The following is a 12647-nucleotide window of genomic DNA, read 5'->3' on the forward strand; positions in this document are numbered from 1 at the left end:
TAGCTTCACACAGACATCTTCTAACTGTCACAGTACTTACAGGTAACTCCAGACTCTCTTTGATCATCCTGGAGGTGATCATTGGCTGAGCCTTTGCCATTCTGGTTATTCTTCTATCCATTTTGATGGTTGTCTTCCGTTTTCTTCCACGTCTCTCTGGTTTTGCTCTCCATTTTAAGGCATTGGAGATCATTTTAGCTGAACAGCCTATCATTTTTTGCACCTCTTTATAGGTTTTCCCCTCTCCAATCAACTTTTTAATCAAAGTACGCTGTTCTTCTGAACAATGTCTTGAACGACCCATTTTCCTCAGCTTTCAAATGCATGTTCAACAAGTGTTGGCTTCATCCTTAAATAGGGGCCACCTGATTCACACCTGTTTCTTCACAAAATTGATGACCTCAGTGATTGAATGCCACACTGCTATTTTTTTGAACACACCCCTTTCAACTAATTCAACTAATTGCCCAATTGCACAGCCTTAAGAGCGTGCATATCATGAATGCTGGGTCTCATTTGTTTTCTGAGAATCTACTGAACCTACTGGTAACTTGTTTGCAACGTAGCAATAAAAAATATACTAAAAACCTTGATTATTCTGGTTAGTCACATTGTACTGCTATTATTTTGAACAATACTGTATATTGATGAGACAGGGTTCAAAATCACAAAAGCAAGACAGTATACACTGTCATCTGGGACAATGTGTCATTCCACCGCTCTGCTTTAGTCCAGAACTGGTTTCAACACCATCCACAGTTGACAGCACTAAACCTTCCACCATACTCTCAGTTTCTAAACCTTATCGAAGAGTTTTTCTATGCATGGCGGTGGAAGGTTTATGATCTGCAGGCTCAGAAACCCTTCATTCAGGCCATGGAGGATGACTGTGACCAAGTTGAAACCTTAGCTGTGCAAGGATGGATTCAACATTCAAGATGGTTCTTCCTGTGTTATCTTGTTACAGTTTTTTTACAATTGTTTACACACTAAAATCTAAATTTCCACACAATTTGCAAAATTCTACTCCAATGAGCAAAACACCTCCACAGATTTGCACAACATAACACACAATGTTTGCTTCACCCTTTTTGCAAAACATTACACACAGTGATTTGTAAAACTTTACACACATTTTCACACCTTATACACAGATAACGATTGTGAGGTTACTTCCTTGTCATTACAAAGTAATCACTTGTAACACAGGCTGTCTAGTGTTCAAAACATTGCATTGTGCATTCACATCTTTAAAGACATCTTGCACTTGCACAATCATTGTTTCAAAACACAAATGTACTGTGAAATACCATGGAAACATAACTATAGATCACCCACACACAAGCAACTGATAGTTTCACTAAGTTTCACTAAGTCATTGTTTGTACAATCATTAAGTATTGTAGAACAAAATTGGTGATACAGATTTCATTATGGTACATGTAGAGCAAATACATATCTGTAAAAGTTCTGCAGTAGTAGAGAGAATACGACAGACACATTGGAATCATTGAACAAAGTTTGTAATGTATTGATGAAAACACTACAGTACAATCACAACATAGGTCACATCATTTCACAATCTGCACTCAATCATCAGTAACAAGTTGGCAGAATTGGACAAGCAATTACAAGGGCCTGCATCTATACAGTACAGTGATAATTGGTTCATGCTCCATGCTTATTGGTTACAATGAACCTCATTATCTTGAAACTTTCATGGTTTTCAGTAAACATGGAAGATTCTTTGTCTGTTTCCATACAACTATTACGAATAATGCAACAGTTACTTATCATTTTGGGCAGTTGTATTGATTGATAGTTAGATCATTGTAAGAAAATGAATAGACACTTATTTGAAATGTGATGTGTGAATAGCCTTTTGAAACAGTAGTACCTTGATGTTAAGTTGTGTCATATTGAACATGTGATTTTGGTTGAATGAACAAATGATCCAAGTTTTATGTGTATTGTATCCAAGCAATTGAGAAAAGAGTTAAGAGTTTTGAAAAATGTGCATTTTGGTCTTTGGTTGTGGGTTTTGTGTCTGGAGTTGTGAAAAATGACATCAAGGTTCTGAAAATAGTAGCAAAGTGATTGTAAAAAACTGTAACACAACCCTTCAAAGTAGCACAACATTTCAGATAATTTGCAAAATGGAACACTTTTGTCAAAACTATACACAACTTTATAAAAACAATATTTTGTTACCATAAGAAACACACACATTTCACAAGAATGAATTTTTTTTGAACCAGTTACACACTGCTGCTGCTAACCTAAAACACTTTTAGCAAGTCTAATTCTTATTGATTAGAGTACTACAAATGAAGTACAAAGACAAAGTGCAACTATAAATATAATTGATTTCTCTCCATACCCAAATCAGTCAACATGGAGAATCACAACAAAACATGTCCCAGTTTTCATGCTACTACAGTAGTGTGCATAACACTGTTAGCTCAGCAAACAACAGACAAATATAAAATACTGTATAGAGTACATGTTACAATTACAGTAAATAACAACAACAACAAACATAATCTAAAAAACGGACAATATTGTAAAGAAAATACTACGGTCATCCCTGCTGGAAAACCAGCATACAAGCAAATTGGGTTTTGGTGCTGACCACCAGCATTCCCATGCTGGTCCATGCTGGTTTGGTGCTGGTTTAGCTGGTGGTCATCAGCATACCAGCACCAGCATCCCATGCTGGTCATACCAGCAAGACCAGCATATAATGTGTTTTGGTGTTGGTATGGTGGTGACCACCAGCTAAACCAGCACCAAACCAGCATGGGAATGTTGCTGGTCTATGCTGTTTTTTTCAGCAGGGATACTATACATTCTCTCTTCGCCTAGCTGGATCTGGCCAGAGAATTTCATCAACATCACAAGCAATATCCTCATTAGCAAGACAACCCGGGACGAACCGTCTTGAATGTTGAATCCATCCTTGCACAGCTACGGTGTCAACTTGGTCACAGGCGTCCTCCATGGCCTGAATGAGGGGTATCTGAGCCTGGAGATCCTAAACCTTCCACCGCCATGCTGAGAAAAACTCTTCGATAGGGTTTTGAAACGGAGAGTATGGTGGAAGGTATAGTACTGTCTGTGGATGGTGTTGAAACCAGTTCTTGGCCAAAGCAGAGTGGTGGAATGACACATTGTCCCAGATGACAGTGTATTGTATCTGGTGCATTTCATACTTGCTGTGACAATGTGGTGCAATGGGTCCAAAAATGAGAGAATGTGAGGTGTGTTCTAAGGGCCCATTTTGGCATGATGGAGGAGAACCGCATGCTGTGAAATACTTTCACGTTGCCCTGGGACATTGATAATAGCCCGGTGCCCAATGATAATTCTGCCTCTTCTTCTTGCTTTTGTGATTTTGAACGCTGTCTCATCAATACATATGAATTCATGCAGGACCTGCTGCATTTTTATAGTGCTTAAACCTGATTGGTGTGTGTACAATTTAGCAGTCATGTGTTTGTGCACCTGATGGCTGTGTTTAACAGATTGGCTCATAAGTGTGGTCATTTGACAGTCAGTGCTTTGGAATTGCAAAGAAGTGACTTCCTGATAGACTTCTGCGTCTAATGTATACAAGTGTGTTTAATGTTTTGCAAATCACTGTGTGTAAGGTTTTGCAAATAGTGTGAAGCTGACAATGTGCTTACAGTTGTGCAAATCCAGCCTTGTGTTTTGCTCCTTGAGTGTTAGGTTTTGATAATTGTGGGAAAAAATTAATTATAGTGTGTAAGCAATCATAAAAAACTGTAATAAAAATGGAAAGACTAAAAGAAGAAGAAAAAGACGAAGAAGAAGAGAAAGAAATGTTATTGGACACAGGGCAATCACTAATGTGCCAGGGCAGCGAGGGGTAACATCACCCTTTGCGCTGCTATTACACAAAATGGGGTCCTCCACCACCATGCAAATATGGAATCCTATAATGCAATCTAATACCTGCATTTCTTTACAGATTGCACAAGATTGTCACAGCATTAAACCAAGTGGACCAGATGTGGTACATTGTCTTTCGAACAATGTCTCATTCCATCGTGCTGCTCTGGTCCAGAATTGGTTCCATGAGCACCCTAAATTTGAAGTCTTATACCTTCCCTCATACTCCCCCTTCCTGAATCCAATAAAAGAGTTTTTTTTCAGTGTGGCGGTGGAAGGTATATGACCTGTGTGGCCCTATGACCGTGTGCCCCTCATTCAGGCCATGGAGGAGGCCTGTGATCATATCGAAGCAGCTTCTGTGCAGGGGTGGATTCGTCACATGAGGCGATTCTTCCAACGGTGCTTTGCCAATGAAGACATAACCTGTGATGTGGATGAAATCTTATGGCCTGATGCAGCCAGACGGAGAGATGATGAATAGTTACAGTTTACTTGTTTCTTTTACAGAAGTTTTTCTTCAGAGTCAAAGTGTATGTACTTCATGCATTATTTTTTATTTGTCTACAGATGTTACAGTTTTTTGCAATCACTTTGCTGCTGTTTTCAGAGCCTTGGTGTCGTTTTTCACAGCTCTAGATACAAAACTCAAAACGGTAATCACTTGTAACACAGGCTGTCTAGTGTTCAAAACATTGCATTGTGCATTCACATCTTTAAAGACATCTTGCACTTGCACAATCATTGTTTCAAAACACAAATTTACTGTGAAATACCATGGAAACATAACTATAGATCACCCACACACAAGCAACTGATAGTTTCACTAAGTCATTGTTTGTACAATCATTAAGTATTGTAGAACAAAATTGGTGATACAGATTTCATTATGGTACATGTAGAGCAAATACATATCTGTAAAAGTTCTGCAGTAGTAGAGAGAATACGACAGACACATTGGAATCATTGAACAAAGTTTGAAATGTATTGATGAAAACACTACAGTACAATCACAACATAGGTCACATCATTCCACAATCTGCACTCAATCATCAGAAACAAGTTGGCAGAATTGGACAAGCAATTACAAGGGCCTGCATACAGTACAGTGATAATTGGTTCATGCTCCATGCTTATTGGTTACAATGAACCTCATTATCTTGAAACTTTCATGATTTTCAGTAAACATGGAAGATTCTTTGTCTGTTTCCATACAACTATTACGAATAATGCAACAGTTACTTATCATTTTAGGCAGTTGTATTGATTGATAGTTAAATCATTGTAAGAAAATGAATAGACACTTATTTGAAATGTGATGTGTGAATAGCCTTTTGAAACAGTAGTACTTTGATGTTAAGTTGTGTCATATTGAACATGTGATTTTGGTTGAATGAACAAATGATCCAAGTTTTATGTGTATTGTATCCAAGCAATTGAGAAAAGAGTTAAGAGTTTTGAAAAATGTGCATTTTGATCTTTGGTTGTGGGTTTTGTGTCTGGAGTTGTGGGGAATGACATCAGGGTTCTGAAAATAGTAGCAAAGTGATTGTAAAAAACTGTATTTGTTTCAATGATTTCATTGTTGTTTGATTACTGTAACTGATAATGGTAAGAAATAATGTAAGTATTGAAATAAATACTTGAAATATTCAGTCTGCAGCATCAGTGTTGTGCAGTGCGTGTTAAGTTGATAGTAGGCCTTTTTGTGTACATTCTCCCCTTATCTCAAACTAATCATAAAGATTGTTGTGGGTTTGTCACAATTTTTTTATCTAAATTATCCCTTACATAACAATGTCTGGACAAAAATCTAGCACATGCTATTTCCTAAAATAATTTTTTTACAAATGTGTTTTTTATTTATCACGGCAGTGTGAAACTGGCTGCAATAGTGTCTGATCATTGAGGACTGTGTTGGTTAAATGAAAACTAATAGCATTTTCACAAATATGTGTATATGTTTTGACTGAAGTGTGTATGTTTTGACTTAAACGTGTCATTTTGCAAACAATCTAGGAATTATGCAAATTGAGTGTGGTGTTTGGATAACTGTGATTATATTTTGATAAAAAGAACCCAGTTTTCAAAATTGCGTGTAAACAATTGAAAAAAACTGTAATGAGGATATTGCTTGTGATGTTGATGAAAATCTCTGGCCAGATGCAGCTAGGCGCAAATATAATGTATAGTATCCCTGCTGAAAGACAGCATAGACCAGCATCATTCCCATGCTGGTTTGGTGCTGGTTTACCTGGTGGTCACCAGCTGGTATTGCTGGTATGCTGGTTTTTCCAGCAGGGATGACCGTAGTATTTTCTTTACAATATTGTCAGTTTTTTCTGATTATTTTTATGGTTATTGTTGTTATTTACTGTAATTGTAACCTGTACTGTATACAGTATTTTATATTTGTCTGTTGTTTGCTGAGCTAACAGTGTTATGCACATTACTGTAGTGGCATGACAACTGGGACATGTTTGGTTCTGTTTTCCATGTTGACATTTGGGTATGGAGAAAAATCAATTACATTTTCCTCAGTCTGCAATATTGGTCTTGTGTAGTGTTTGGTGAACTATTGTATAGTTGCACTTTCTCTTTGTACTTTATTTGCAGTACTCTAATCAATAAGAATTAGACTTGCTAAAAGTGTTTTAGGTTAGCAACAGCAGTGTGTAACTGGTTCAAAAAGATTGAAGTCTTATGAAATGTGTGTGTTTCTTATGGTAACAAAATATTGTTTTTATAAAGTCGTGTATAGTTTTGACAAAAGTGTTCCATTTTGCAAATTATCTGAAGTGTTGTGCTACTTTGGTGTAGGGTTGTGTTAATTGTGTAGTGTTTTGACAAACGGGGCCCTGTTTTCAAAATTGTGATTAAGCAATCGTAACAAACGATTTTTTTGTGCAATTATTATGGTTCGTGTGTTACAGTTTTTTACGATTGCTTACAGTTTTTTCTAATTGCTAACACACAATTTTGCAAACTAGTCTGGTTTTATCAAAAAAACGTAACACAATTTACAAAACCACACACCCAAATAGCAAAATACCACATATATCCTGCAAAATGAAGCACTCCAACCGAAACTACATATAACATTATCAAAATCAAACTTTGACACAAATTGGAACACACTTCATTCATATTACCAGAATTTGGTCTAACCAACTACACACCGTTGGGCATAATGAAAAGTGCACTTTTCTTTAGTATGCGCCATAATACTAAAATATGTATTAGATTGTTCACATGCAGAAAAATATTTGCAGATACACACACATGCTGTTGAATTTTTTTTATTTTTCACCAAACAAGTCATAACGCCTCGTCCACATCACAGGCAATATATTCCCTTGCCAGACATCGAGGGAAGAAGCACCTTGAGCGCCTTATCCATCCCTAAATTGCACCAACATCAATCTCATCATATGTCTCTTCCATAGTCTGCAAAAGAGGCATGCGCACAAAGGGCTGGTGGTTATATACCTTCCATATAACTCTTCTATGGGGTTAAAAAATGGCAAGTATGGTGGGAGGTATTGCACGATAAATGTTTGGTAGTCAGCAAACCAGTTTTGGACTGGAGCTACACGATGAAAGCTCACATTGTGCCATACTACAACATACCGGTTTCTTTGGTCTACATTATTCATACACTCTGATGGTATGAGAATGTTGTGGAGTCTTTCTAGAAATGTGAGAATATGGGCTGTGTTGTATGGTCCAAGGTTGGCATGACGTTGGAGGACACAATCCATATTGGAAATGGAAGCACACATTGTGATGTCTATAATGATCTATAATGGCTCTGTGGCCAATGACGTACCTGTGGTCTTTTCTAGTGCTTACATCCTGATTGAAGTGTTAACAATTAACCATTCAGGTGTTTGGGCAGGTGGCACATATATTGGCCATTTAGCTTGTGTATTGTCATTTTGAATGGTAGTGTTTTGAAAAGGCAAACATGTGACTTTATGTCAGATTGTTGTGTCTTGTGCAGAGAACCGTGTTCAGTGCATTTAAAAAGTGCCATTGTGAATTGCAAAATGTGTGTAAAGCAGGAAATGTGTTTAGACTTTTGGAGACTTGAGAAGAGGTGTTGCTCTCTGTGTTTCTTTATATAAGACATCGAGTTTCAAGATGGCGCCTGTGTGTTGGGCACGCCGTCTGTCGCTCTCATGTGTATGCGTTTGGTTGTCTGCCTTATTTTTAAACTGCTACGCGCTTTTAACCTATGATCGCCAAACACTGCTGGATATCCGCAACTCTGTTGCTAAATCTCTGACCATCCAAAACACTTCTGAGCTGGACTGCCTTTTCAACTCTACCCATGAGTCCATCAAACCAGCTCTACCTGATTGTGTGTGCCGATGGCTTCCTAACATCACCCGGAGAAAACGCAGGAGGAAACGGGGCATCCGCGGTGGTTACATTGTGAAGCTAAAATCTTATCTGCGGGCGAACCTTCACGTGAATCCTTCCTACGAACCAGCGTATGGCGGCTATACGCTCCAGCGCTCGCTGGGGATGTCACACAGGTGCCTTCGTTTCATTTTACCCTCGCATCCAAGCCCGGATCACCACCGTGCGTGTTGTGCTGGTATGCACCGAATTGGTCTCGGCTCCTGGGGTCGAGGTGTTAAACACAACAATTTGCGCGAGCTGGAAAGAGCGTCCTCCTCACCTGTTATCATCTCATCACCGAAGATGGCATTATTAAATGCCCGTTCACTGGTAAATAAGACCTTTCTACTAAATGACTTCTACTCTTCCCATAACTTGGATTTTATGTTCGTCACAGAATCCTGGATAAAGGTTGGGGATTTAACACCATTTGCTGAACTGGTCCCCACGGATTGTACATTTTTTAACACGCCTCGTCGGAGTGGACGCGGAGGGGGTATAGTTACCATCTTAAAGAGCTCTCTATCTGAACGTTGTCGTCTAAGTTCAACTATGACATTTAACAGCTTTGAAGTCCAGATTCTTCATTTAGACTGGAATGGTCCGGTGTGCTTTGGGGTGATTTATCGCCCTCCACATTCAACCACGGACTTTATACAGCATCTCACTGAACTAATTGGAAATATTGCTATGAGCTATGATCGCTTTTTATTGATGGGCGATTTTAACGTGCATGTTTGCTGTCCGTCTATCCCCCTATCACATGACTTTTTAAACCTGCTTGAAACGTTTAACCTATCTCAGTGGATCAGTGACCCCACCCATATTCAGGGTCATACGCTTGATCTGATTCTATCATATGGACTTGATGTGACTGATATTGTGCTCTCTGACACTATGATTTCTGATCATAGACCTATAATATTCTCCCTGTCTCTCCCAGCCATCTCTCACGCTTCTAATACGTCTGAAAGCTTGTCTCGTTTTTATTCACCACAGTTTACCAATAATTTTAACTCGTATTTTGCCAATTGCTTCTCTGAGTTGCTCTTGGAGCAGCTGTTACCTGACTTGGATGCTGACCATCATCTTAGCCTCTTAAATTCTGCCTGGCTTGAGACTGCAAATGCAACTGCTCCCCTCAAACCTCGCAAGAAAAAAATAAAACTGAAGTTTGGCAAAACGCTGAGACTCGCCTCCAAAGACAAACGCGTAAACACTGTAGTTCACTGATTGGTCTGAGAGAATCGTCATCGGCGCCGTCATCCCATTATGTAAAATATTAGCTTTAGCTTAAGCTTGCTGCTAGCTTGCGCTGTCTCGAGCAAACATGTTGTCATCTGTGCTCTGTTTTAAGTTTCCAAACACCCTTTTAGCGATTAAAAACATCCACAGGTTGTGAATCAGGAACACATTAAAGTTTTTTCCAGACTTGCAGTTTGTGGTGGCACATTCGCGACGTGCACGTCAGTATTATTTATGCTTTAATGCAACTTCATTGAGCTCAGCGGAGCGCCGTCGACAGACGCCACGGGTGTTTGAACAGAAACTGTTATGTGAGACAGAGGTAGTTATAAACGCGATGTGCAACGTAAACTTCTATTTGTGGTGGCCAATTTTAATTTTGTGGCGGCACATTCGCAACGTGCACGTCAGTATTATTTATGCTTTAATGCAACTTCATTGAGGCTCAGCGGAGCCGTCGACTGACGCCACGGGTGTTTGAACAGAAACTGTCATGTGAGACAGAGGTAGTTATAAATGCGATGTGCAAAGTAAACATCTATTTGTGGTGGCCAATTTTGTGGCGGACTGATAAATAAATAAATGTATGGGAATGTACAAGGACACTCTCTCTTGTATGATGTCACAGCCGTATGCAGCGCAAATATAACGACACGCCTATAATTCCTCCCACTGCGAAGTGATACTAAACTCAATGGAAAAGCTAACCACGCCAAAGTGAGGTGAGCTGACCCGACCCAAACTAAACTAAACCGTGGGGTACTATGCAATGGAAAAGCGCCATAAAAGAAAATGTGTTAAGATGGTTTCAGTCATACCTAACTGACAGAAAGTTCGTAGTGAATCTTGGTAACTTTTCCTCCTCTCCTGCCTCACTGTCTTGTGGCCTTCCACAGGGCTCTTTTTTAGCTCCTCCTTTATTCTCATTGTATATGCTACCCCTGGGCTCGATTTTCCGGAAACATGGTGTTTCCTTTCATTTCTATGCGGACGACACCCAAATCTACTTGCCAATTAAGAAAAATAACCCGACAGCAATTTCTTCTCTTCTACTATGCTTGGAAGAGGTCAAATTATGGCTGGCGCAAAATTTTCTATTTTTAAATGATGAAAAAACGGAGATAGTAGTGTTCAACCCAAATGAGAAACCCTGGTCAATCAATTTAGAGAGTTTATCTGTTTTTAAATCTTCACAAGTGCAGAATCTTGGCATCTTTATTGATCAGCACTTAAAATTTGACAAACAAATCTCCTCAGTAATTGGGGCTAGTTTTTACCAACTAAGGCTTCTCTCCAAAATTAAACACTTTCTCACCCTTAGACTCTAGAAATGGCGGTACATGCATTTGTAACCTCTCGCCTAGATTACTGCAACTCCTTATACTGTGGTATATCAAAAACTCAGGTCAGGCGTCTCCAGCTAGTTCAAAATGCTGCTGCCAGATTTCTGTCTAGTTCTCGTAAATATGAACACATCACTCCAATTCTCAAATCTTTACACTGGCTGGCGATCTCTCAAAGAATTTATTTTAAGATTCTACTTTTTGTCTATAAGTCTCTTCATAATACTGCTCCTCTATATAAACTTCTTCATCTCTACACCCCTAGTAGACATCTTCGTTCTTCTGACCAGGCTATGCTAGTGGTCCCTCGTGTACGGCTAAAGCGCAGAGGAGAGCGTGCCTTTTCTGTGGCTGGCCCGCGCTTATGGAACTCTCTGCCTTTAGAAATTAGGATGGCACCCACCGTCTCTAGTTTCAAGTCCCGGTTAAAGACCCATCTTTTCTCTCTAGCTTTTTTATGATTACCCAGGGGTTCATGTTTGTTCATTTTATGGTCTATTATTTCATTTTTAAATTGTGTATTTTATTATATTTTTCTGTCCGGGTTTTTTTAACAGTCTATCTACTTTTATCTTTATCCTTGCTGCTATTATTCTTATTACTGTGTCTATGTGTGTGTGTGTGTGTAATGCCAGATGCACTGTAAAGCACTTTGGTCAGCCATTTGGCTGTTAAGAAATGTGCTATATAAATAAAGCTGAAGTTGAAGATGAAGTTGAAGTGTCAGTTTAAATAGTTGTGCTGTTCATGTCATTTTAGTGTGTTAGCAATTGGAAAAAACTGTAAGCACAATTTTGAAAACAGGGCCGGTTTGTCAAAACACTACACACAATTAACACAACCCTTCACCAAAGTAGCACAACCTTTCAGATCATTTGCAAAATGGAACACTTTTGTCAAAACTATACACAACTTTATAAAAGCAATATTTTGTTACGACTAAAAACACACACATTTCACAAGAATTCAATTTTTTTGAACCAGTACACAGTGCTGCTGCTAACCTAAAACACTTTTAGCAAGTCTTATTGATTAGAGTACTACAAATGAAGTACAAAGAGAAAGTGCAACTATAAATATAATTGATTTCTCTCCATACCCAAATCAGTCAACATGGAGAATCACAACAAAACATGTCTCAGTTGTCATGCTACTACCGTAGTGTGCATAACACTGTTAGCTCAGCAAACAACAGACAAATATAAAATACCAGTACAGGTTACAATTACAGTAAATAACAACAACAACAAACATAAAAAAATAATCTGAAAAAACTGACAATATTGTAAAGAAAATACTACGGTCATCCCTGCTGGAAAAAACAGCATACCAGCAAATTGTGTTTTGGTGCTGACCACCAGCCTTTCCATGCTGGTTTGGTGCTGGTTTAGCTGGTGGTCATCAGCTTACCAGGACCAGCATCCCATGCTGGTCATACCAGCAAGACCAGCATATAATGTGTTTTGGTGTTGGTCTGGTGGTGACCACCAGTTAAACCAGCACCAAACCAGCATGGACCAGCATGGGAATGTTGCTGGTCTATGCTGTTTTTTTCAGCAGGGATACTATGCATTCTCTCTTCGCCTAGCTGGATCTGGCCAGAGAATTTCATCAACATCACAAGAAGAACCGTCTTGAATGTTGAATCCATCCTTGCACAGCTATGGTTTCAACTTGGTCACAGTCATCCTCCATGGCCTGAAAGAGGGGTACCTGATCCTGGAGATCCTAAACCTTCCA

This window comes from Misgurnus anguillicaudatus, chromosome 22 (genome assembly GCF_027580225.2).
Source record: "Misgurnus anguillicaudatus chromosome 22, ASM2758022v2, whole genome shotgun sequence".
Taxonomy (NCBI): domain Eukaryota; kingdom Metazoa; phylum Chordata; class Actinopteri; order Cypriniformes; family Cobitidae; genus Misgurnus; species Misgurnus anguillicaudatus.